Raw genomic sequence first — 27,795 nt, forward strand, 5'->3', positions numbered from 1 at the left:
TGAGGTCATCGGTCCCTAGACGTACACTCAGCTTAAACTAACTTATGCTAAGAACAACACACACACCCATGCCCCAGGGAGGACTCGAACCTCCGGCGGGAGGGTCCGCGCAGTCCGTGACATGGCGCCTCAAACCACGCGGCCACTCCGCTCGGCCTGAATGCCGTGTGGTAGCAGTGCGGGCTCCTTGTGTAGTAACGGAAGTGAACAGGTGGAGCAGAGACGAATCATTCTAACTGACGAAATGGGAAGCAAACGAGGAAATCCACTGATGTAAACGACAGATAATTATGGCACTGGACCTGAGGACGAGCATCACCGAAATGGCGAAGCTGGTGCTATTGTTGTGAGCATCTATAGAAAGTATAGTGTGAGAGTATCTTTTGGAACCATAAAAACGTAAGAAGGATTCTGCATCCTACTGTAGATACAAAGAATTTATTTCATGCTTCTGGATTTTATAAATTTTGCTATCCGGACTATGGGGCACGTTTCATTGGCCAGAAGGGAAGGAAACTGGAAATTACATTTGAAGAACACATTGGGTAGGAAGAAAGGATCCCACGGAGAAATTGAACATGGCTGCTCGTTTACATACAACAAAACATAGGTTGTCGACTTTGACGTCTGATGGGATGTTGCTGCTTAACGGCGAGAAGGGCAGCTTCCTGGACCTCCTGAGCGAGGTGGCGCAGTGTTTAGCACACTGGACTCGCGTTCGGGAGGACGACGGTTCAAATCCGCGTTCAGCCATCCAGATTTAGGTTTCCCGTGATTTCCATAAATCGGTTCAGGCAAGTACCGGGATGGTTCCTTTGAAAGGGCACGGCCGACTTCCTGCCCCATCCTTCCCTCACCCGATGAGACCGATGATCGCGTTGTTTGGTCCCCTTCCCCAAATCAACCAACCAACGAAGCAACCATCCAGCCTCGATCTCCTACCTAGAAGAGATAGAGATCTTTTCTCACTACATTGTTCAAATGGCTCTGAGCACTATGGGACTTAACATATGAGGTCATCAGTCCCCTAGCACTTAGAACTACTTAAACCTAACCAACCTAAGGACATCACACACATCCATGCCCGAGGCAGGATTCGAACCTGCGACCGTAGCGGTCGTGCGGTTCCAGACTGAAGCGCCTAGAACCGCTCGGCCACTCCGGCCCGCCTTGTCACTAGAAAAATGTTAACTGCAACCCGGTTACTGAGCAGGTCATTATGAAAATTACACATTTTTGGGAATTATTTGGAAATTACTTGTTTGGAACCAGTGAAAAATACGATCCAGAGAGTACGAAAGAAGTCGTGACTTCTTGCCAATATCTAGCAACCATTGACGTAATACTGTACAAGTACTATGATTATTTTCATCCCTGACCGATTTACATATCACACCAGTGATCTGTCTTGGTTATATTTGGCACCGTCTATGAACTGTTCAGCTAGTAATATAGGCCACATACCTCGTCACAAAGATTAAAATAAATAACAAAAAGAAAAAGTAATTCAAATCTATTGCAGCATACATCATGTGCCTCCTAGCTGTTTGTAAATTTTATGGATCTAATTTTACCTACGCTTTGAAAGATTAAGAAAAGAACTTGGTGATAAGGAGTGAACTGATATTTTTATAGCTTCTAATGTTAACCGATAAATGTGGCAGTAAGTCAGTACAGCATTGTCAATTATCTTACTTGATTTTATTTTATTTTATTCTTATGAAACTTTGGAATTTTATAAGAGACCATAACTGCTTTATTATTAAATTTTTATATTACGTAGTTAATACAGAGGGCGCCACACAGCCAACGCATTTTTGTCTCCGAAGCCTTCCTTCATTACTCAGAAGTCTTTAATGAACAGTGACAAGAGCCTGAACAATAGTTGTAGATAGATGCAGCAGAGCACGTATAACAACTCCGAAATTCTGGTATGTAATGTGATGTAGAAGCTATGTGATGAGCTGACTATGTACTTCTTGTATTCTTAGTTAGTGACTAGGCGAAATATGGATCTGCTATAAGAAAGCTACAACGGAAACGGAAACGACGATTGATTGCTGCTCTTGACAATTTTGAAAGTTTTATCACTGTCCTGGGGCTCATCCACTTTTCTAATGGAAAGTAAGTTGGTGTTCTACGGTAAGTGTTTGAAGGACGGCGAAACAATGAGAAAGCGACAAGATGTTGTAGCTCCATGCCTCATCAAAGAACGTGGAGATCAGGAGCTTGCCGTCCCTGTGAAGAAGTGTAGGCGGCGATCTGTGGCAGATCTGACGATAAAGTACAGTGGTGGAGCAGGCATGTGTGTTTTGGAACATCGTTCAGAGTACATTGTTGAACTTGGAACTCCGCAGCAGACGATCCAAATGTAAAGATTTATCTACCGTTTGGTATTCCCAATAGTCAGCAAATGTCGATACTGTCCCGTATCGTAAAGTATGGTCAGCCAGTACTCAGAGACCGCTGTAACGCTATTTTCTAAATCGTTCTGCTCATTGATGCCAGTGGAAATCTACGCGTCTACATCTAAATCTCCTTTTATACTCCACAAAATTCAGGGACTCCTTCCCATTGCACCATGAATTCCCATTGCTCCATGAAAGAAGATGTCTTCCCATTCAGTTCGCTTATGGAGTGCGGGAAGAATGATTTCTTAAATGCTTCTGTGCTAACAGCAGTTAGTCTAACTTCTTTGTGATCCCAACGGAAGAAATACGTAGAGAATTACTAGTTTTCTCGAATCCTCGCTTAATAGTTGGCGCACATCTTCAAGCGTCTATCGTTTCAAGTTTTACAGCAGCTCCGTTCGCACGTGGAACGGACTAGAGACCAATCCGACTGCAATTGTTTCTGTATATTCAGTATCCCCTTTAGTCCTACCTCGTATGGGTGACGCTGAGTTGAGTAATATTCTAGGATGAGTTTCACGAGTGTTTTGCTAGCAGTCTCCTTTTGTAGACGGATTGCCTTCCCCTAATATTGTATTTTTATTCTTCGCAGAAAATGCGAGCAAGGGAATAAGAGGAAACTTCTATCAGTACAGAAGGAATATGATGATGAGACACCTCCTAATGCATCAGGGAATGACTTCTATGGTACTAGCTAGGGAATTGTAGGGAAAACCGATGGGAATACACCGCACAAGTAACTGAGGACGCAGAGTGCAATTAATAGTCTGAGATGAAGAGGTTGGCATGAAGTAAGTGAAACTCGCCAGCAGAGTTCAGGATTTCTGGTTCTACATTGCAACCATTAATTTCAGTTCCCATGAAATTCGTGGATATCTGGACACTAACTTTAATGCTACAGTCTGCCATTAGAAATAACCTTAATTATTTTGTTTTTTTGTGAGGTCTTTCGATAATATTCTGCTACGGTTGTCATCGATAGCATCGACTATTGTTCTCCTGGAGTCCAATGTCTCCCATTGAGCCACATCGCTCGGTTAACATCAAGAAAGAAAGGTCAGAATGAATCTAACCGGGAGATGTTGGTAACAGAGTACTAAAAATAGTAATTAATATTGCACAGATATGACGTAGTCGAAGGCTATGAAGCACCCTCCCTCGTGTGAACTGGAGGATCCTTGTTGGATCAAGCTCACAAGAGCTACATTTTCAGTTCTTATACACGCTGTTTCACAATTCATGTTACACACTTCTAGAAGCTGTAGAGGGGATTTAGTAGATCGAGTGTCCGGAAAGTGTTCGTTTCGGAGTTAAAAGGAAAACAAGAGCTACTCAATCGTGTACTAGATGTTGCTTACGCAGCTCGCCTGTTATGGTAGGCTACTCACATGGTACGATGGCGAGATGTCATGTGATGATCTCTGTTTCCATCAGTCTTATTCTAACGCCTCCTGGTAAAGCGTCAGTTGACGTTACGGTGGCTATTAGTGCGCTAACGGATGCCTGAGTACGTTCGCAGAGTTAATCAATACGTTGTTAATTTACGGTGAAGCTCGCCGTAATGGAAGAGAAGCTCAACGATTGTACGACGATTACTTTCCAAATCGTATAACTCCATCTCATCCCATTTTTGCCATAGCAGAAATTCGCAAGCGACAGAGAAGACTGTGGTGTTCCAAGAAGACGGCGTTTTGCCGTATTCGAAGAGAAAGTGTTTCATCAAGTTGAAGAGAACCCATTGATGAGTACTCGAGCCATTACAAGCGAATTTTAATGTTTCTCACTCGTCTGTCTGATGTGTTCTGCACGAACAGCAAATCCACCTATATCACCCTCAGAAAGCACAAGCCATGCTTCCGACGGATTTTATGCCACGTATCAATTTCTGTACTTGGGTTTTACACCGTTGTGTGGATTTTACTCCGTTTCCAAGGCGAGTTTCACTCACCGACGAAGTGCATTTCAACAGGGAAGATGTTTTGAAGCTCGAAATAGACACATTTGGGATCAAGAAAATTCCAATGCCACTTCTACACTAAGATTTCAGCACATCTTCGGCATTGGTGTCGGGGAAGGCATCTGAGGTGGTGGTGTGATTGGGCTATACATCCTTCCTCCTGACCTAATGGCTAATACGTACTCGATATTCCTACAACAAGTGCTAGCATAATTTTTGGAAGATGTATCGTTGGACTTTCGGCACGAATTGTGCTTCCAGCATGATGGCGCGGCAGTACATTTTGCAGTTCGCGTCCGAAACCATCTGAACGTAGTCTACAGGGACAGATGGACTGGAAGATGTGGACCACATGCTTGGCCTCATCCTTGTATAGTCGGAGGAAGATCTGATTGCACGGATCATGGCTGTGGTAGAAATGATTCACCATACATCACGCAAGTTGGACAGAGTTTATACGACCTTATTGCGCAGATACAATGTGCACACCGAACTTGATGGTTGTCATATCGTACAGCTGTACTAAAATCACAGTAAACAGAGTGAAATCTTTACATCTTGTTTTTCTTGAAAAGAACCGTTTCTGGACATGTTACCTATGTAAAACTTGATCTACTAAGTTCCCTCTACAATATCTAAAACTGTGTAATATGAGTTGTGAAAGACCCTGCATATTTGAAAAATGTCGTATTACCGCCTTGAGCTGCTGGTAAAATACTTTATTTATATAATCAGTTTCAGTCGTGTGACCATCATACTTTTACGAACCTGATGATGATGATCAGACGACTAAAAATGGTGGTAGTAGGATATTTTTCAATTTTTTCTCACAAGAGCTCTCAAACAGATGAAGAAACCTATCAGTATGATTAATTGACAAAGCGATAATTCCTGCATATGGGCAAGTATAATCAAGGCAGGATTATCTGTCTTTGTGGAATGAAATTCTCTTAATACGATATTTTGGCTCGTACAGGACATGTTGCTTCTACGGTGGCGTTGAAAGCTTTGTGCAGTAGCAGTGGACAAGGATAGGACACAAGGGAATGAAAGACATTCGGTACCAGTGGCACTGACTTATATTAATGCCGCAAGTTGTGCCGGACCGGGATTCGAACCTGGGTCTCCTGCTTATTTTTTTCGATGCTCTACCGACTATTTAATGTTATTATTCATTTAAAAATTAAAGAATATCCACATTTTTGGGAGCTATCTATTAATGTTTGAAAATAAAATACGATATTCTTCACAAAATAAAAATATTTCTTGACAACGTAAATAAGTATACTTTTTCAACATCACTTTTTTTTTATTAAATCAGGGGTCGCTGTAGGTTTGGGGGGCAAAGTGAGCAGGGGTCGAATCTCATGGGTTGGACACAGTGTCCCCCGCACCCTCAACTGCCGGGACTGATGTTGGGAACCAAGGAAGGGTAAAGCGTATTGAAAATACAGAGTATTTTTTTAACAACGAAAATCTATGTATATCGACAATGAAAAAGAAAGATTAAGAAATAAACAAAGAAAGCCTCTCCAGCGTGGTGGGGGTTGGGGTGGGGGAAGCAGCAGTGCTTAGCGATTCCTGCTGCATCGCACGTCTTGTGCTGGATCTATCAAGTATATCTTCGCGGGAAGATGTATTAGTTCCCCATTCTGTGGTTCTGCATGGTTGGAGTCCTCAGTTCATGGAAGGGGCTAGTCTCCTCGCCCGGAGGTTGGTAGGTTCTAGTTGCATGGAGGCTCATGGAAAGCACTGCCTAGTTAGTTTGAAAGAACTATTGATGCTTCAGGTTGCGAACAATTTTGGTATGCCTTTCTTGCAAGTAATTCCAGAAGTCCCAGACATCTTTGGTTTCATTCTGGAACAGGTAATGAACAACTTGTCCTTTGATCCACGTGACTGCGTTGGTTTTCGTACGAGGGTAGTAGGTGTCGTCCAGGAAAAGGAGGGCCTGTAGGACAATATCTGCCAGCGTCTCTCCAAGACCAGGCGCCAGACGTCGCCGCATATCTACAGCAAAGACGATGTGCAGCTCTGTCCGCCATTCTGCAGTCAGTGCAATTGGATGAGTCTGTCATGTTGAGCCAGTAAAGTTTTGATTGTGTCACCTGTTTGCAATTTTGCATAACACATGGACTGAGCATCAGTGTCCATCAGGGCTGTCTGTATCGTCTTCCACATGACCTTCCATTGGATGCGGGGCTTTTTCGCCTCTATGATATTTGGTGGTCGACCACTTTGGAGAACACGATAAACGTCCGGACCCCACCCTGCCATGGACGTGAACAAGCCGAAGTTCCCTCTCGATTAAGGGGGCAGATCTGTAATTGGCCTTGAATAACTTACCAGTGGTGATGAAATATCCGAAGGCTGCTAACAAATGTTGCACAATAGTGGCCGGCACAGGTAAATCCTGGGCCAGGTGATAGAAACTAGAAGTCAGACAGCTGTTGACAAATGACAAAGTGTGGCTCACAATCGTTGATCCACGATGAGAGCCGTGGCGTGTTGCAGAAGGAGCAGATAGATAAGGGCCACTGTGTGCACTTCATTGTGTCACAAAGTTGGAGGAGGTGGGGGGGGACACAGACTCCGAAATAATGGACATCCCTTCTGCTTAGAAGTTTGATAGAACTCCATAAGGAGTACCTCGAAGCCTGTTGATCTGTGGATCTCATCTTCACTGATGACGTGTAGCACTTCCTCCTCAGTAACGTTCGTCATCAAGGCGTCAGCCATGGCAGTGGGTAACATATCATAGATTTCCTGTGTGGCCTTGATCAATGTTGGTTGTTTTGGGGTCTTGAGCCGACTAAAGCATGTTTCACCGTTCATAGAAGGCCACACTGATGCCATGCTGCGTAGAAAAGTGCCACTTTTCATCCACATTACTGAGATGGATCATTGCTCGTTGCCGCCATCGGCATTCTCTGCTAATTTGACACATGGATCGTCCGTCCACCATAAACCTATCAGGCGACCGTGTGCGAACGACTGCACTCTCTAATCATTGACTCACGTTTGCCACTAGCTGTCCTTTGGCGGGCTTTACCGCTATCTGTGTTTCTGGTAAGAGTGGCATCAAAGTGTAATCATGTAAGACGTTGTAATAGAAATCCACTGAGCTCTAGTTCTTTGCTGTGGCATCCCGGCTGTACACAATCAAAGAACACTGGCTAAAGAGTTCGGACGAGCCGTCCAGCACTCTAGCTTTGTGGGATATGCTCCTATAGGACGGCCATATGAGTACCAAGCATCCTCGATGGCGAGTATGCAGCTGAGGAAAGTCAGATGAGCAGTATTAAGCTGCGAAGGGCTTCGACTTTGCCACACCTGCTGGCAGCAAAGGGCAACAGCGCTTATGTAGGCGGTATGGTTTGTAAAGGCAGTTGGCGACAGCTCTGTATCTCGCAATTCGGATGTAAGGGGACGAGAGACATATGACCTGTCACTGTGGGTGGATGAATGGCTCCTATAATGGGTGCACCTGGGGCGACCTCCTTTTGGATGGTCCTAAGTATCCATCAGTCAAAGGTGCCAAACAAGAGCCCCTAGTTCTGCACATGGAGAATCTCGCAGGAGCTGGTCCTTTGGCGCTGGGGCGCTGTTAAAGCCTCCGCCAAGAACAATCTCATCATGTCTGCCCAGAAAAACAGGAGCAGCTTTTTCCGTAAGAAATAGCGCGCGGTCTCGGCAGCATGTGGAACCAGACAGAGCACAGACATTAATAATATGCACCATTAGCATTGTGAGCGCCATTACTCTGGCACTGGAGAGATAAAACACGTCATCAGCCCATAGTACCTCCTTGAGAAATATTTTCACACAGCTGCCAGTGTAACCGTATGCATTGGAGAGGGCTGCTGTGCTGACCTCTTGGAGGAAGACTATATCGACGTTAGCTGCATTTAACATATTCTGTAACAATCGTTACTTAGGATGGGTGCATATGATGTTGACATTGATGGTTGCAATGCTATATACCTGAATTTCGACTCCTCTGTGAAAGGTCGCCATCGGCCACTAAAGTGCGAAGGCGACGTGTGGGCTGCGGCGCAACCGCCGGGGGAGGCAGTCGCCGTCATACTTTTCATTGCTGGTTGACATGACGACATCTAGGTCTCTACAGTGTCCTCTGCCCATAAGATATGGCAGGCAATGCTTGTGGGGAGATATCGTCTGTAATGGTATTTCACAGGGTCAGAGGTGACTCCAGCAGGGAGTCAGTTGTAGATACCAGCTTGTGTGGTGGGGACATGGCTGGGACTGAGATGTCAGTTGCTGCGGCCTCTAGGCCTGCAGAGTGTTGTGTAATCTTGGCTCTCGCATTGCTCTTCCGGAGCATGTGTTCAAAAATGGTTCAAATGGCTCTGAGCACTATGGGACTTAACATCTGAGGTCATCAGTCCCCTAGAACTTAGAACTACTTAAACCTAACCTAAGGACATCACACACATCCATGCCCGAGGCAGGATTCGAACTTGCGACCGTCGTGGTCGCGCTTTTCCAGACTGAAGCGCCTACAACCCACTCGGCCCCTCCGGCCGGCAAGGGCATGTGTTGTTTGTGGACGTGTGACTCAGAATCGTAATGCGGATGTGAGGGGTGGGGGTTGTTATCGCATCTCCGTTCGATAGGTCAGTGCGATCTTGGCACCTACATCCATCGTATAAAAAGCTTGGGTCATCAATGACTGCTGTCGAACGGTGACCAGCTGTTGCTCTATCTGTGGCATGTCATTGTTCAAAACTGTCGTGGTGTGGCGTCTGCAGTTAACGTCTCGGAAGAGAGAGTCAGTCCTTTGTCAGGCGAACATACTGGCCTGAATGCCACAGCATAATTGAGAGGAGGAGTCGTGGCCACATGTTCTTACGACCAATCGCCCAGTGCAAGTTGCGTATGGTGTCAGTGGAGGCACGCCGACCTGACGTGGCCCTCCTGGCCACATCCAGAACATGTGCATGGCTGTGCGTCATACATTATTATTGCTCGGCATCGACCAATGTTGATGCATGACGGTAGGCGTATAGTTAGCTCCATCTCTAATTGCCTAGCTCTATTATGGGCCGGATATATTGTGAACGTATTCCCGTTTTCGGCTACGTGGTTGAGCACTTTCCCGTATGGTTGTAGGCAGCAATGATGACGTCGGGGGGAAGTTCAGAAAGAAGCTCGAAGATGCACAGAGAGCGTAAACTGAGCCCCTCATGATTGACTGTGACCACTCCTATGTGTCCATCGGCGTGATGGAAACAGAGGCCGCTGGCGTGTCTGGACGCCATGTCAAGACAGATGACTACCATGTCCTTGGGGTCAAGGTGAACTTTGTCGTGTACGTAGCATTCAATTTCAAAAGCCCTGTATCGTGCATAGTCGATTGACAACTGAATTTGATCGTGGTCTTTCGATATGCTTGAGCCATGGTACTTCAATCAACGGTTTAGCACTAAGCCTTGACGAAAATGTGAACAGACTATGTGCACTCGCAGACACTGCCACGGGAGCAAAAAACACGTCCTCGCCGCTACACTGCCGAATTGCAACTATTTACCAGACAGTTACGCTGACTACATCGCTATCCAGACACAGTTATCACCACTAGCCTCGTTACTCACGGCATATCGTTGGTTCCCGCAAGAGTTCAAGCACGGTGCGCCTCTTCACTGAAGGGAATCAGTGCCTTAATTATATAATATCTGTCCCATGGGGATTTTCACCTTACCCTGTTGATATGAATCGGTGCTCACTGGCAGATAATTTCTTTATTCATAGTGCCTGCAGGATCATAATGGTGTCTGTTCTTTAGGACGTGACCGAAAGAACAGACACCACTTATATGTGAAAAGGATAGGCTCGTACATTGTTGAGAACGTATACTGCAATGTTACCACAGCAACACAGCGCTTCCTTGACAGTATCGCCGCAACGGCCCGTTCAGCTTCGTCCACGATGTTAGCTTTCGACTTAATTTGTATACAGACGCCGTGGACTGCAAGTGGCTCTCTGAGTAGCAGAACATTTTCCTTGTATGAGCGTCCCTCCGCATGATCTCCTGTGAAGGACACAGTCGATGCTATCGCGGTGAGTGCTGCTTCACAGCCTGCCCTGTTGAGCCATTGAACACAATTACTATCTGAAGACAGCTAGCAGGAGAAGCAGAGCCGAAAACATTTGGTCTCACTGCTTGTTTATGTACATATGGCGTTTACGGAAGGAATGTAGTTGCTGTTCCACCAGTACTATCCACACTATGTTTGTCCAAACGTGAATTTAAAAGGCAACGGTATGAGCTCATTGTGAATCATCTCCAATACAGTCCAAAGATTTTACTATGGACAATTCTTTGTTGAGAACAGTAGTGAGCTCTCAGTGTAGCCTAATGTGAAAATGGTACCATTAGTTTTCTGGCTCACTTTCATCTAACATGTCACGCATCAAATAAAACTGGGGTAATTTCCAAGAATGATTGCCTATCGAAGTGGCGGGGTCCAAACGATACATATCGAACGTGCGATCGTAAATCGAACATGCGACTCTGGTGACAGGCGTTATGAGTATGTTTATGGTAGTCGCTGCAGCAACGACAAAAGAAGAGCGTTACAAAAATACTTGTAATTTCAAAGGAGACAACTTACCTTACTCGTCGTCGTTGTTGGAATCATGTGAAAGTCCATTACGGTGGTCTGGATGGATAATTTGGAAGAGTCAAACCATGTATTCTTCCTGATACTCGTTAGTTTTCCGCATTGTCCACAGTGAAATTGTAAACGATATTTTAGTATCGAAACGATTCTTACGAATTTTTACACTCTTCGCACCGCCGCTGTCTACACAGTCCCTTCTTTCCTTGTCTAGTAGTACTCCATATTTGCGACAAAAAGTCGAACAATTTTCTACGCTGGATACACACAGAATTAGATTTTTCCATGTGAGAGAATCCGCTGAGGAAACGTCAAGAGCACCAGACATCCCACTCACTAACCACATAAATCGTCTGGGATTCCCTAGAAATTCACAAGTAATTTGCGGAGGTATGTAATTTAGAGGAACTAAGGAAACGACGGGAAACAGATAAAAATGACGATCACAAATAACTGATTACAATGCCCGCCATCAGAGTCGCATGATTGATTTGCGATCGCACGTTCGTGAGTAGTGGATTGCGGTGTGAGACTTGTTCGAAGTATTTTCACTGGGGGGAGTGGAGTGGGGAAGCCAGTGGGCATTCTGGTGAGATCCTCTCCTGGAACTGCAGGTTATGTAGCAAGAGTAAGTTGATAGAGGAGCAGGAGCGTAAGATCTGTGCCCTTCAGGTCCAGTTGAAAAACGCACAGGAGGAGCTAGATAGGATGAGGAGGGAGAAGGGGGTTGGGGAATGGGAGCTGGCTGTTGGCAACAGATCTGCTAGGAGAAGAAGATTTTCAGATAGTTTTACTATTGGTGTTTACAATAGATATGACCAACTGTCAGAGTCTAGTGGAGAGGAATCTCTAGTAGCTGTAGATCTAGGAAGTATGCAGCAGACCTCAGTAGTTACTGTGCCTAGAACAGTTGCAAAGTCGAAGAGAAAGAAGAAGGTTCTGCTGTTAGGTAGTTCTCGTGGCAGAGGTGTAGGCCAGCAGTTGCAGGAAGTGCTTGGGAGTGAGTACCAGGTCACCAGCATTGTGAAGCCTACTGCAGGGTTAGCTCAGGTGACTGTTAACATAGGGGGGTTATGTAGGGATTTTACTAAAGAGGATCAGGTAGTGATTGTGGGTGGGGCTGGTAATAGTATTGATAGGGATGGGGAGTATAACATAGATGGTGACCTGGAAAATATAGCCACTCAGACTGGCAACACGAATGTGCATTTCGTGGAACTGTTTCAGCGTCACGATCGGCCTCATCTTAATACAGCCGTCAGGCGTAATAACATGCGACTTGGGGGTGAGCTGATGACAGAAAGCATGGGTCACATTTCAGTGTGGAGTCTATCAGCAGGACGGGTTTCACTAGACATGGCCTGCACCTCAACAGGTATGGGAAGGGGAGGTTGGCAAAGCTTATAGGTGACAGCATAGGTGGGGTTGGTGGGATCACTCATGGGAAAATTCCTGCAATAGTGGGTGTTAGAGCTGCACCTTTTTTAGATTGAAGTCAGCTGATAGAGAGACTTCCCTTAGGCAGGAATACCTAACAACGAAATCACTTTTGCAAAGCTTAGGCATCCGGGTAATGAGGGAATTAGTATATTTCATCAAAATAGACAAGGTATTAGAGATAAAGTTAGTGAACTGCTTATAGATGTTGACTCTGAAATTATTGGTATATCTGAACACTTCTTAAATAAGGAGATAATTCAGAGGCTTCCTTTACCAGGATACGGGTTGGCTGGCAGCTTTTCGAGGAGCTCTTTGCGGTGTGAGGGAGTAGCCATGTATGTGAAAAACGGCATCCCATTTGAGTCAATTGATGTTTCAAAGTACTGCACTGAAAAGGTGTTTGAATGTTGTGCAGGTGTGGTTAAATTTAACGGAGCTAAACTTCTAACTGTTGTTATTTATAGATCCCCAGACTCCGATTTCACAACATTTTTGCTAAAGCTAGAGGAGGTTCTTGGTTCACTTTATAGGAAATACAAAAAGTTAGTTATATGTGGTGACTTCAATATTAATTGTATAAGTGATTGTGCAAGGAAGAGGATGCTGGTAGACCTCTTTAATTCGTATAATCTTATGCAAACCGTATTCTTTCCAACGAGAGTGCAAGGGAACAGTAGAACAACTACAGACAACATTTTTGTTCATTCCTCATTACTAGAAGGGCATTCTGTTAGCAAAAAGGTGAATGGCCTTTCAGATCATGATGCACAAATTTTAACTTTAAAAGATTTTTGTGCTGCAACACGTGTTAAATATAGTCATCAGCTGCCCAGGAAAGCTGATCCAGTTGCTGTAGAGATCTTTGTAAACCTTATCAAGGAACAAGAGTGGAAGATGTTTATAGCGCTGATACAGTAGACGATAAATATAATGCTTTTCTCAAGACTTTTCTCATGCTGTTTGAAAGTTGCTTCCCGTTAGAACGTTTAAAACAGGGTACTAGCACAAACAGGCAGCCTGGGTGGCTGACTAGAGGGATAAGAATATCTTGTAGAACAAAGTGGCAATTATATCAAAACGTTAGAAACAGTCAAAATCTAAATGCAGCAGCCCATTACAAACAGTATTGTAAGGTGCTTAAAAATGTTATTAGGAAGGCAAAAAGTATGTGGTATGCAGATAGAATAGCTAAGTCTCAGTATAAAATTAAAACCATATGGTCAGTCGTAAACGAAGTTGCTGGTTTGCAGAGACAGGTCGAGGATATAGAATCAGTGAGTAGTCGGAATGTCCGTGTTACTGATAAGTCGCATATATGTACAGCATTTAATAATCACTTTCTGAATATAGCAGGTGAACTAAATAGAAACATAGTCCCAACAGGGAATCATATAGCGCTCTTAGAAAAAAGTGTTCCGAGACTGTTACCTGAAATGCTCCTCCATGATACTGACAAGAGGGAGATTGAGTTAATAATTAAATCACTAAAGACCAAGAACTCTCATGGATATGACGGGGTATCTAGCAGAATACTGAAGTATTGTTCTATGTACGTTAGCCCAGTACTCAGCCATATCTGTAACTTCTCCTTCAGCAGTGGTTGGTTTCCTGACCGATTAAAGTACTCGGTAGTGAAGACACTTTATAAAAAGGGAGACATTGATAACGTTGACAATTTTAGACCTATTTCTATGCCATCGGTGTTTGCTAAAGTTATCGAGAAGGTTGTATATACAAGGTTACTGGAGCATTTAAATTCACATAATTTGCTGTCAAATGTTCAGTTTGGTTTTAGAAATGGTTTAACAACTGAAAATGCTATATTCTCTTTTCTCTGTGAGGTTTTGGACGGATTAAATAAAAGGTTGCGAACGCTAGGTGTTTTCTTTGATTTAACGAAGGCTTTTGACTGTGTTGACCACAAAATATTACTGCAGAAGTTGGACCATTATGGAGTAAGCGGAGTAGCTTACAATTGGTTCGCCTCTTACTTTAAGAACAGAAAGCAGAGGGTAATTCTCCGCAATATTGAGAGTGGTAGTGATGTTCAGTCCCAATAGGGCACTGTTAAGTGGGGGGTTCCCCAAGGGTCGGTGCTGGGGCCACTGCTGTTTCTTATTTATATAAATGATATGCCTTCTAGTATTACAAGTGATTCAAAAATGTTTCTGTTTGCTGATGACACCAGCTTGATAGTGAAGGATCTTGTGTGTAATATTGAAACAGTAACAAATAATGTAGTTCATGAAATAAGTTCGTGGCTTGTGGAAAATAATTTGATGCTAAATCACAGTAAGACTCAGTTTTTACAGTTTCTAACTCACAATTCAACAAGAACCGATGTTTTGATCAGACAGAATGGGCATATTATAAGCGAGACGGAACAGTTCAAGTTCCTAGGCGTTCGGATAGATAGTAAGCTGTTGTGGAAAGCCCACGTCCAGGATCTTGTTCAGAAGCTAAATGCTGCTTTATTTACCATTAGAACAGTATCTGAAGTAAGTGACACTTCAACACGAAAAGTAGTCTACTTCACATATTTTCATACGCTTATGTCGTATGGTATTATTTTTTGGGGTAATTCTTCTGATTCAAAAAGGGTGTTTTTGGCTCAAAAACGGGCTGTTCGAGCTATATGTGGCGTAAGTTCGAGAACCTCTTGTCGACCCCTATTCAAAAATCTGTGAATTCTGACATTGCCGTCACAGTATATATTTTCTTTAATGTCGTTTGTTGTTAGCAATATTAGCCTATTCCCAAGAGTTAGCAGCTTTCACTCAGTTAATACTAGTCAGAAATCAAATCTGCATATAGAATGCACTTCCTTGACTCTTGTGCAGAAAGGAGTGCAGCATTCTGCTGCATCCATTTTCAATAAGCTACCACAAGAACTCAAAAATCTTAGCAGTAGCCTAAACTCTTTTAAGTCTAAACTGAAGTGTTTTCTCATGACTCGCTCCTTCTATTCTGTCGAGGAGCTCCTGGAAGAGCTAAAAAATTAAGCAAATTCCAGTGTTACATTGTTGATTTTCTTCATTTAAACTTACGACTTGTCACCTGAATATGTTTTTTTTTTATATTTCATTTTATCTGTTTCTAATATCGTGTTATAATTTCATGTATTGACTCGTTCCATGACCATGGAGACGTCTCCTTAATTTGGTCCCACGGAACAATAAATAAATAAATAAATAAATAAAATAAATATGTCTAGTTTGGACACCGCAACCGCAATTCGATAGGTAATCATTCTTGGAAATTACCAAAACTGGAATATTGTCATCGTGATCCACTCGTATTCTACACTGATGAGCCGAAAACATTATGATCGCCTGCTTAACAGCTTGATGGCTCACATTTGGATCGCAGTACACGCGCACCTGCATGACATGGATGTGGCAAGTCTCTGGCAGGTTTCCGAAGGAATATGGCACCTTACGTCTATGCGCGGGTGTCGTATTTCCCGCAAATTACGGGCCGCTGGTTTGTGGACTCGGATATCGCCCGATATCGTCCTAGATGTGTTCCATCGGGTTCAGATGGGGCGAATTTGGTGACCAAGACATCAACGTGAGTTCACTATTATGCTCCTCAAACCACGATAGCGCGGTTGCAGCAGTGTGCCAGGGACACCTCTTCTGCTGAAATATCATCGTCGTCGGGGAAGACATCAAACTTGTAAATCTGCAGGTTGTTCGCAGTAATAAATGCGTAATCCACAGCTGTCACCATTCTTCCGATTACTGTAACAGGACCATTGAAGGCCCAGGTTAATATCCTCCATAGCATCAAATCGCCTTAACCGGCCTGCGTCCAGACGCAATGTATGTTTCGAGCATCCGTTTGCCTAGATGACTACGTATCCGAACTTGATCATTGATCTGGTGTAATACGTATTCAAGCATTGATATCTAATGATTTCGGCGCTACTTCTCCTACTTGGTATCTTAAGATCGTATGTTGTATTCAATGGCACTCCAATCCACTACATTTCGCCTGCTGCTCCGTTCAACAGTGCAGGCTGAGAAACAGCACTCATCACTATTCATCTGACCAGGCGGCATGTTTCCAACGATGCACGACCCAGTCTCGATGATACCGTTCCAGCGGCAATGGCAACCGAGGCTATCGTCGGTTCAACATGAGAACATCTAGGAGTAGTCTCCTACAGAGCTCCATGTTCAGCAGCGTGCGCCGAACTATGCACTCCGAAAAATTTGTACCTGCACCAACTTTGTAACATGTCGTTACATTTTCAGATCGCCGTCTATCCTCATTTATAGAGTAGGCAAACCTCTGATCTCCACGTCCTGTTATGTGGAGTGGACATAAGGGTTATGACTTTTGTAACCTCATGTCCACGTGTCGTAAATCGATGAATTTTAGTAAGGAGAACGAGAAAGGTACTCATTTATTATATTTTTGGAAAAAGGTCACTCGCAACCCACAAAAAAAATCACACATTGGCGCCAACTCATCATTTCAGCGTCCTCCAACCGCTTTACAAATATGCTCGCGACACTAGCAAGCGAACAGCCGACCAGCTCCGCCGTTTCCGAGATACTCTTTCTGAGGCGCTGGTCCATAGAAGTCTGCTCTTTAAAAGACGTTCATGCCGCCCGTATCGTCACTAAAATGTTTCCGCATTTACTCACTTTCCTCATCCGTCACATATCCCTAACACTGCCAGGAGGATTTGAGCCTCACTGTGGACAGACTTTGGCTCTCTACCGTACGTCACAACTCCGGGAGCCTCTGATTGCAGTACGTCAAGACTTGACATCATACAGAAATAACTGTCCGAGATCATGTATATTTCTGTATGCCTTTTCTTCCATTCGTAGTTCTGGACCTAATCTGTGGTGTTAAGTTTATTTCACTCCGAACGATCATCATGACTATTGCAATTTCCACACAGTATATGGTGAGAACTTAAATGTTTTTAAATTAGGCTTCCTGTGGTTAAAACTAGCGCAAGATTTCTTTCTGAAAAAAAAAAGAACCTGCAGCATCCAATATAACTGCAAGGAAGGGAGATTATCCTTTAAACCTTTAGGCCCTGTGGCTTCTGCCTGCAACGATCTTTTTATTAATTTTTTTGAAGTACCAGTGCCTTTTGCATGAAACAATCGACGCTATTGCAAGACCTCTAGTAGTACACTGAGGTACTTCGACGTATGTAATGCATTGCAGCAGTGCTTATAGTGTTCGGAGCATCAGTCGTCACGGAGATTGTGTTGCGTGATTGAAGGAGATATGGACATGCAGATTTTTTTAGAGTGGGCGTATTGAGAGGATTACTGAAAGTGAAATATGTACTGTGTATCAAAGTTATTGTAATACAAATTTGCTTATGTGCTACTGCTTTTATGAGTATTATCGAAATGAAACCTCTGGAACAGAATGTACATGTGACACGAAATTTATTAATTTTTAGGCCCGTTTTTTGCTTGTTATTGAGGACTATAATTTGTTTTAGGCGTTACGAGTTCATGTAAGTTTGGAGATACGGCATTTTGTTCAGGAAAATTCGAATTAGCTTTTAATGTAAATAATATGAAAAGGATAACGCCGCATCGAAAATAGCTCATTAGTGATGGATTACAAGGTCGCATTGCGGAAAGACTGGACGAGAAATAGGCTGAGTCTTTTTCTCAGGAACCTACCTAGCATTTACATTTAAGGAACTGGAGGCAACCCATGGTCATAGGGCCACATGATGTCGGCGAAACCAGTTCTTGCTGCCCGCAGTGCCAACATCGTTTCTGTCATGACGCACAGGCCACGTCAACCGGAGACTTTAAGTTTTTCGTTTTTTTTTGTTTTTTTTTTTTAATGTCCTATCATTATGTCGATTTCCCTTGTCATTGTTTTCCATATATTCCTTTCCTCTTAGATTCTGCGGAGATCCTTCTGATTCCTTACCCAGTCAGCCCACCTAATTTTCAACATTCGTCTGTAGCACGACATCTTAAATGCTACGATTTTTTCTGTTCCGGTTTACCCACAATCCATGTTTCACTACAAAACGTACATTCTCAGAAATTTCTTCCTCAAATTAAGGCCTATGTTTGATACTAGTAGACTTCTTTTGTCCAGGAATGCCTTTTTTGCTAGTACTAGTCTGATTTTGATGTCCTCCTTCCTCCGTCCGTCATTGGTTATATTGTTGCCTAGGTAGTAGAATTCCTTAACTTCATCTATTTCATGATCATCAATCCTGACACTAAGTTTCTCGCTGTTCTCATTTCTGCTGTTCCTCATTACTTTCGTCTTTCTTTCATTTACATTTAATCCATACTCTGTACTCATTTGACTGTTCATTCCATCCAGCAATTCCTTCTTCACTTTCACTGAGGATACCAATGTCATCAACGAATCGTATCATTGATATTCTTTTGCCTTGAATTTTAATCCCACTCCTGACCATTTCTTTTACTTCCCTCATTGCTTCTTCGATATGCAGATTTCACAGTGGAGGTGAAAGACAACATCCCGGTCTTACATCCTTTTTAATCCGAGCGCTTCCCTCTTGGCTCTTGTACGTTTTGTGTATTATCAGTCTCTCCATACAGCTGTTTTCCTCAGAATTTCGAACACATTGCACCATTTTACACTGTCGAACGCTTCTTCCAGGTCGACAGATCCTATGAACGTGTCTTGATTTTTCTTTAGTCTTGCTTCCATTATTAACCGCAACGTCAGAATTCCCTCTCAGGCGTCGTTACCTTTCCTAAAGCGAAACTTTTCGTCATCTAACACATCATCAACTTTCTTTTCCATTCATCTGCATATAATTCTTGTCAGCAACTTGGATGCATGAGCTGTTAAGCTGATTGTGCCATAATTCCCGCTCTTCTCAGCTTTTGCAGACTTCGGAATTGTGTGCATGCTATTTTCCCGAAAGTCAGGCTGTAGGTCGCAATATTCATACATTCTACACACTAACGTTAATAGTCGTTTTGTTGCCACTTCCCCCAATTATTTTAGACATTCCGATGGAATTTTACCTATCCTTTCTACCTTATTTGAACTTAAGTCCTCCAAAGCTCTCTTATATTTTGATTTTCATACTGGATCCCCCATCTCTTCTAAATCGACTCCGGTTTCTTTTTCGATCTCAGCAGACAAATCTTCCCCCTCATAAAGGCCTTCAGTGCACTTTTTCCACCTATTCGCTCTCTCCTCTGCATTTTACAGTGGAATTCCGGTTGCACTCTTCATGTTACCACCCTTGCTTTTAATTTCACCGAAGGTATTTTTGACTGTGCTATATGTTGAGTGAGTCCTTCCGACAGTCATTTCTTTTTCGATTTCTTCACATTTTTAATGCAGCTACTTCGTCTTAACCTCCCTGTTCTTCCTATTTATTTCATCCCTCAGTGACTTGTATTTTTTTATTCCTGAATTTGGCTGAACACTTTTGTTCTTTCTCCTTTCACCGATCAACTGAAATATTTCTTCTGCTGCCCATGGTATCTTCGCAGTTACCTTCTTTGTGCACATGTTTTTCTTTCCAGCTTCTGTGAGTGCCCTATTTGGAGATGTCCACTCCTCTTCAATTTTGCTGTCTACTGGGCTACTCCTTATTGCTGTATCTATAGCTTTATAACCTTAGAGGACTTCAAGCATATCTAATCATTCGTTATTACTTCTGTATCCCACTTCTTTGCGTATTGATTCTTCCTGACTAATCTCTTAAACTTCAGCCTACTCTTCATCACTACCGCTTTGTGATCTGAGTCTGTGTTTGCTGCTGGGTACATTTTACGATCCAATATTGGATTTTGAAATCTCTGCCTGACCGTGATGCAGTCCAATGAAAGATTTCTCGTATCCCCTGGCCTTGTCAAGTATTCCTCCTCCTCCTGTATTCTTGTTCAAAGTATTCGCTATTAATAATTGATTTTTAATACAGAACTTAATTAGTCTTTCTCCTCTCTCGTTTCTTCTACGAAGCCCATATTCTCCTTTAACCCTTTCTTCTATTTACTGCCCTACAGTCGAATTCCAGTCCATCATGACTAGTAGATTTTCGTCTCCCTTTACGTACTGAATTCAGTATGCTTGTATATTTTCTCTGTCTCTTCATCTTGAGCATGTGACGTCGACGCGTATAAGCGAACTAATGTTGTCGGCGTTGGTTTTCTGTTGATTCTGATGAAAACAACTATATCACCGAACTGTTCACAGTAACTCACTCTCGGCCCTATCTCGCTATTCATCACGAATCCAATCCCGTTATACCATTTTCAACCGCTGTTGATATTACTGTATACTGATCTGACCAGAAATCCTTTTCTTCTTTCCATATCACTTCACTGACCCTTAGTATATGTAGACTGAGCTTTTGCATTTCCCTTATCAGATTTTCTAGCTTCCCTACCATGTTCAAGATTCTGACATTCCACGCTCTGACTCGTGGAACGTTACCCTTTCGTTGGTTATTCAGCCTTTTTCTTATTGTCACTTCCTGCTTGGCAGTCCCCTCCCAGAGATTCGAATGGGGAATTATTCAAGGATCTTTTGCCAATGGAGAGAGCATCATGACACTTTTTCAGTTACAGGCCACATGTTCTGTGGATACACGTTATGTAGGGGCAGCTTCCCACCACAATGACAAGAGAGTGCCCTGAACCTCTGTCTTCCTCTACATTTTTTGCCATCTACAGTTCCATCTGGTATTATGGAAGTTATTTCCTGATATCTTAACAGATGTCTTATCATGCTGTACCTTCTTCAGGTCAGTATTTTCGATACATTCCTTTCCTCGCCGATTCTACAGAGTACCTCCTCATTTCTTACATTATCAGTTGTGACGAAGCATGCCTGGATAATTTTATTCCGCCTCTTGTATTGCCAAGGCAACAGCCTTGCCGCAGTGGATACACCGGTTCCCGTCAGATCTTCGATGTTAAGCACTGTCGGGCGTGGCCGGCACTTGGATGGGTGACCATTTTTCGGGGTGCACTCAGCCTCGTGATGCCAACTCAGGAGCTACTCGACCGAATAGTAGCGGCTCTGGTCAAGGAAAACCATCATAACGAGTGAGAGAGCGGTGTGCTGACCACACGCCCCTCCTCTCCACATCCTCAACTGAGGATGACGCGGCGGTCGGATGGTCCCGATCGGCCACTTGTGGCCTGAAGACGGAGTGCTCTTGTATTACCATCTTCCTCCTTAAAATTCTTTTTTCCACTTCTGACTTATTATCATTAACATATCTGAGTATAACCTGCATTTCCATAAAAGAGAAAGGTTAGCCCTCAGTTTTAACGAATATAACACTAGATCTAATTTTGTGCTTAGTTTTATATATGTAATTGATTTTCTAATTTAATTCGACTATTCTCAGTTAGTATCTTTTGTTATAGGGTGAAATCTATAATTGTTTCGTAACTTAAATTATATTGTTGACATACAAACAAATATAAATTCTATACTAATTATAAACATTTGGAAGACGAACTAATATATTCTTAAAGTATTTATTTGGCTCTATTCGAAAACATGTTAGCAAAGCCAGCCCTTAATTAATACCAAAGTAATTTCCAGTTTCGTCAAAACTATTGTGTGCATAACGATATTTGATAATTTCGTTATTTGTTTAAATCATGATATTTGTTAATTTCATGTTTTAAACAAATAATTCGGTCTAATTCTTGTAGTAGAAGAAACTGTTAAAAAGAACCAATTTTTCGATGTATTCCTTTAATTTAATAAGTTAAGTTTAATTGTAATTTCTGTGAATTTAACTTCTAACCATGTGTAGCTTCAGCACCTATTACTGTGAGGCAATATAAGGACCCGATTTTTGGTCCCGGTACAGTCAGTCCGTGGCCGAGTTTCAGATGAGAAACCTGTGTTGGTTAGAACAACTACAATGCTTCAACTTAGCTGTGAAATAAGTATTACACAATTAGGCCATGTGTTAAAACAATGACAGTGTCTGCTCCATAAGTAACTTTCTATTCTTCAAGAACTGTGAACTTTATGTTAGGTTTTTACTGCTCGTAGATGTTCAACAGGAAACTATTGTAGCACTATTTGGATGTTCGCCTGAAAACTAGTAATGAGGCTTATCGAAAATTAAATAATAGTGCACTGGCCATGTTAAATGTGTATCTGAGGGGTTGTGAAAAATGAAAGTTAACAACTGTGAAATTCAAATGTCTACCTGTTGGCTACATCATTTACAGTAGACAGTACTCCACTTCCACCCTCTATTATTTCAGCCAGTATGTCGACACCAGGAACAACAAACGAAGAAACAAAGGCGAACCGCTACAGTTGTTGCCCTGATGTGAGGAATATTGTACGTGACCACAATAAAATAGGGCTTGAAAACTTTGAACAGTGATCAACGGTGTTTTACAGATCAGTGGTGCAACAGCTGATCAACGCATGGGTTTCATGTCCACAGTATAACAGCAACAAATCAGCGAGGGAGTTCTGTGGAAGCAGCCACAGAGTACAGGAGCAGCCAATCAGCACGCAGGTGGACACAACTGACCAGAGATAAACAAGACACCTCACCGAGAGAATTACAACTTGCCACAGCCGTACAGATCGAGATGAAAATAGCAGAGCATCAGAAGAAGAGTAAATGAGAATAAGGTAATTTCATAGCAAAAGTGGTTTTATTTTAACTGGTACATAATGAGTGGCCTTAACAAACAAGACACTGTGACTCAGAACAAAGCTGTAGAGGTTAAATTGTTAACTGAAGAGAAAGACCGAAGTGGGATTGGTTCTGTAGACAATGGTGATCATAAATCGAACAAGAATGTAACTTCGAAGGATGAGGACGAAAATTCTATTGCAACGAGCGAAATCGACGAAAACAGTACTGAAGTGGATGAGGTCATTAAGGTTAAGCATGAGGAACCTAGTAGCGAAAGTCAGCAAGAGTGGAAGTTTATGTCAGACGGAAATTTGGAAGCGATGTTAAGGCAAATTATGAGTAGTTTGAGTTGTTTGAGCAGTGTGTGCACGAAAGAACATCTTAGTAGTAATAAATCTGACATAAATACCCTAAAAGATTAACTGAAGAAAGAAATTAAAAAGGAAATTAAAGTAGTTAGCGCTTATTTTTCAGAATCGAATAAGAAATTTGATGCAATAGTTGTGATAATGCTAATGAGAAATTAACTTTGAGTCGTAAATGTGTGGAAGAGAAAAGAAACTTTGTGATGGCAGTAGTGTGAAGGTGGAGGTTTCCAATAAACAGTGTACTGAAAATAGAGTTAAACTTGAGAAACAAATCGACCAGATTAAAAATGACTTAGAAACTGAGGTAAAAACCGAATGTGCAGTACTGGTAGAGGAGAAACTGGTAAAAGTAAATGAAAATGTTGATTCAGAATTGACTAAAATAGAGAAAAAAATGGAAGTAGTGCAAAATGTAAAGCATAGAGAAAGTGACAGTGTGTCTGATAATCAATTTGATAAGCAGGTTGATAGTTTTTCCACAGACAGGGTTATTGAGGATTTGTTGTATGAAGAAGATCATATGGTAAGTAAAAACGAAGTGTGGCACCGTGTAATAACAGCAAGAGTACAAGGGATACATGTTAAGTGTTTACGGGACAGTGGTGAATGACATTTCACAGGCATTTTTTTGAATCTATTAAGAACACAGAGGGTATAGTAGTGATGTGTGTTTCTGGAATACAGATTATTGGTGCTACTGGTAAGCTATCAAAGAGTGTGAAACAAGAGATGCTATTAACTGTGGAACTGACAGTACACCTGTTGGAATGCAATTTCTTGGTGATCCAAAATCTCAGCATTGACGTAATATTTGATACTAATGTCTTGTGCAATTAGCAAGTGCGGGGTTGTACATTCTGAATTGAATTCATTATGTGGCGATAATGCTTACCCCACAAAGAGGAAAGATAAACTGAAAATGAAAGGTGTCAGCATATGTGGAGGATAATTAACATCTGAAGTAATCAGCTCATGGGTGTAGCAGCAGCTACAATATGCAGTATAAACCATCTTAAATAATAGGTATTAATATTATTTGTGGTATAATAGAAGTGATTGTGTTCAGTGCAATCAGTGTATCGGGATAACTACCTACCCATAGAAGTGTGACATGGTACATCCTTTTCCAACATTAAGGAATTCCAACTATAAACATAGTTTCCTGGAGTAATGTGTGTGGAAACAGTAAGCAAGAATCGTATGTACGTAGCCCTTCTGGCTAGAATATTAAGCAATTTGATGGAATACAGTGAAATACAGTTTTTCAGAGTGATACTTTTGTCTGAGCTGTAATGAGAGCTAAGTTTGCCTTAGCATAAGGATATGTTACTGTGGAGTGTTTTTCAGTAGAATCAATTTTGCATTAGATAAGCAGAGCAGGCGTTTATTTATTAGATAATGAAGCAATTATGAAATAATAAAACAATGAATAGTGTTAGGGTATTAATGGTTAGGGAGCCAGTCTTTGCAGTATGGATATTTTTTGAGAATGCACGCCACTAGTTAATGAAGTAATAACGGTAAGTAAAACAATGGAGCTGACAGACATGATTAACGCAAAAGTTAACTACGTGCAAACAAATGTGGTGTAACTGTACTGAGATCTCTTTGTGAACTAGGCAACATTGGGCACTGTGTATATTGTGCAATACATGACACTGCACCTGGGAATGAGAGCTTAACAGCAATATTTTAGTGAGGTACAAGTTGTATAATGCTGCATCATTGGATCTGTAGGTTAACTGAAAAACTTATATTTATGTTCTGAGGAATTATGAGTTGAAAGTGGTAATACTGTGATGAAGAAAAGTAATTTTGCTTGATAACTATAACTGTAATGCTAGACTGATGTGAATATTTCTGACAGGTCAACTATTTGGTACTATTTTTTGGTTTTGTAAGGATTTAATTTTCTGGTTGAATGAGAGTAGTGCTCAGAGTTGAGTAGAGAAGTAGGGCTATGATTTGGAACAACTTCCATCCATTTAATTTTGATATGAGTAGTAATTAAGTTTTATAATGGTGAGTCTATTCTCTTTTCATTACATAATGATTACCAAATCGATGCTACAGCACATTTTGAGTTTTTGCTATTTTGCAAATGGGAAAGAAACAAAATTCTTTCAAGTTTAACCAGTTATGACTTAAAGTAATGTTTTGTAGTGTAATGTGCACTTGATTTTAAATTTTTACTAGTCCACACCATTTGTACTACAGTAGATTTTAGTGCTAATTATTGTAATGTTATGAGAACTATGTAATGCGTTTATTTATGATGTAATGACTATTATTTCCCATTACTGTTAAACATTTTTTCTTAGATGTAAGTTAGAAGTAAAAGTAAATGTACTAAAGTATGATATTTTGTGTAATTTTTTTCATGCACTATGGCAGAGGAGAACCACCTCCAAGGGAACTGATAGCAGTGTATTTCCTAACTAACTGCTTCTTGGATTTGTTGAAGGTGTGAACAACTTGGTGAGAAAGTGTGTTAAAGCTCATTAAACGAGTGAAAGTGCTTGTGAAGACTACTAGAGGTTGAACAAGTGAAATTTTCTGTCTAAAATTCTGTCTGTCTAAAGTGAACTGCAATGCACAGTGGAAATTAACCTTTTTTAACCTATGATTATTTAACTTTTTAAAGCAAGACAGCACTTGTACAAAGTGTTATGTATCTTTGAATATAATCCTTGTTTATCCAAAAAGGACATCACTTATGATGAAGATGCCTAATTTTTATTAAAAGTATAACTTGCAGATATTTGTGCAAATGTACAATACACAGTATGTAAATATTTTGTATCAGGATTTTCGTATGGACAATTCATATAAGTACTGTAGTTTTGGTAAGATTTCGTATGTAATATTTCTCTGTGTGTAGATTGTAACCCACTCGCTGGTGTCACTTGTGGTCATTGATTGTCCAGCTAACATATGCGAGTATAATCTGCATTTCCATAAAAGAAAAAGGTTGGCTCTCAGTTTTAAAGAATATAACACTAGCTCTAATTTTGTGCTTAGTTTTATGTATGAAATTGATTTTCTACTTTATGTCGACAATTTCTAGTTAGTACCTTTTTTTATAGGGTGAAATCAGTAATTGTTTCGTAACTTAAATTCTATTGTAAACATATAAACAAATATAAATTCTATACAAATTATAAACATTTGGAAGTCGAACTAATAGTATTCTTAAAGTATTTATTTGGCTCTATTCGAAAACATGTTAGCAAAGCCAGCCATTAATTAATTCAAAAGTAATTTCCAGTTTCGTCAAAAGTATTGTGTGCATAACGATATTTGTTAATTTTATGATTTAAACAAATAATTTGGCGTAGCTCTTGAAGTAGAAGAAACTGTTAAAGAGAACCAATTTTTCGATGTATTCCTTTAATTTAATGAGTTAAGTTTAATTGTAATTTCTGTGAATTTAACTTCGAACCATGTGTAGTTTCAGCACCTATTACTGTGAGGCAATATAAGGACCCAATTTTTGGTCCCGGTACAGTCAGTCCATGGCCGAGTTTCAGATGAGAAACCTGTGTTGGTTAGAACAACTACAATGCTTCAACTTAGCTGTGAAATAAGTATTACACAATTAGGCCATGTGTTAAAACAATGACAGTGTCTGCTCCATAAGTAACTTTCTATTCTTCAAGAACTGTGAACTTTATGTTAGGTTTTTACTGCTCGTAGATGTTCAACAGGAAACTATTGTAGCACTGTTTGGATGTTCGCCTGAAAACTAGTAATGAGGCTTATCGAAAATTAAATAATAGTGCACTGGCCATGTTAAATGTGTATCTGAGGGGTTGTGAAAAATGAAAGTTAACAACTGTGAAATGCAAATGTATAACTGTTGGCTGCAACATTTGCAGTAGGCAGTACTGCACTTCCACCCTCTATTTTTTCAGCCAGTACTTCGACACCAATGGCACCAAAGAAGAAATAAAGAAGGTAAAACACTATACAGACCACCTAATTTTCATCATTCTTCTGCAGCATCATGTGTCAAATCTTACATTCCCTTTTATTCGTGTTTTTCCACACAACCATACAATGCTGTGCTCCACACATTGATGTTATTGTGGTCTTCACTCCAGAGGCTGGTTTGATGCAGCTCTCCACGCTTCTGTGCAAGTCTCATAATCTCCGAGTAACTACTGCAATCTGCTTACGGTATTGATCTCTTGGCCTCCCTCTACGATTTTTACACACCACGTTTCCCTCCACTAATAAGTTGGTGATCCCTTGATGCCTCAGAATATGTTCTACCAACCGATCTCTACCTTTAGTCAGGTTGTATAACAAACCACTCTTCTCCCCATTTCTATTCAGTACTGCTCATTAGTTA

The sequence above is a fragment of the Schistocerca piceifrons genome, chromosome 1 (genome assembly GCF_021461385.2).
Source record: "Schistocerca piceifrons isolate TAMUIC-IGC-003096 chromosome 1, iqSchPice1.1, whole genome shotgun sequence".
Classification (NCBI taxonomy): Eukaryota; Metazoa; Arthropoda; class Insecta; order Orthoptera; family Acrididae; genus Schistocerca; species Schistocerca piceifrons.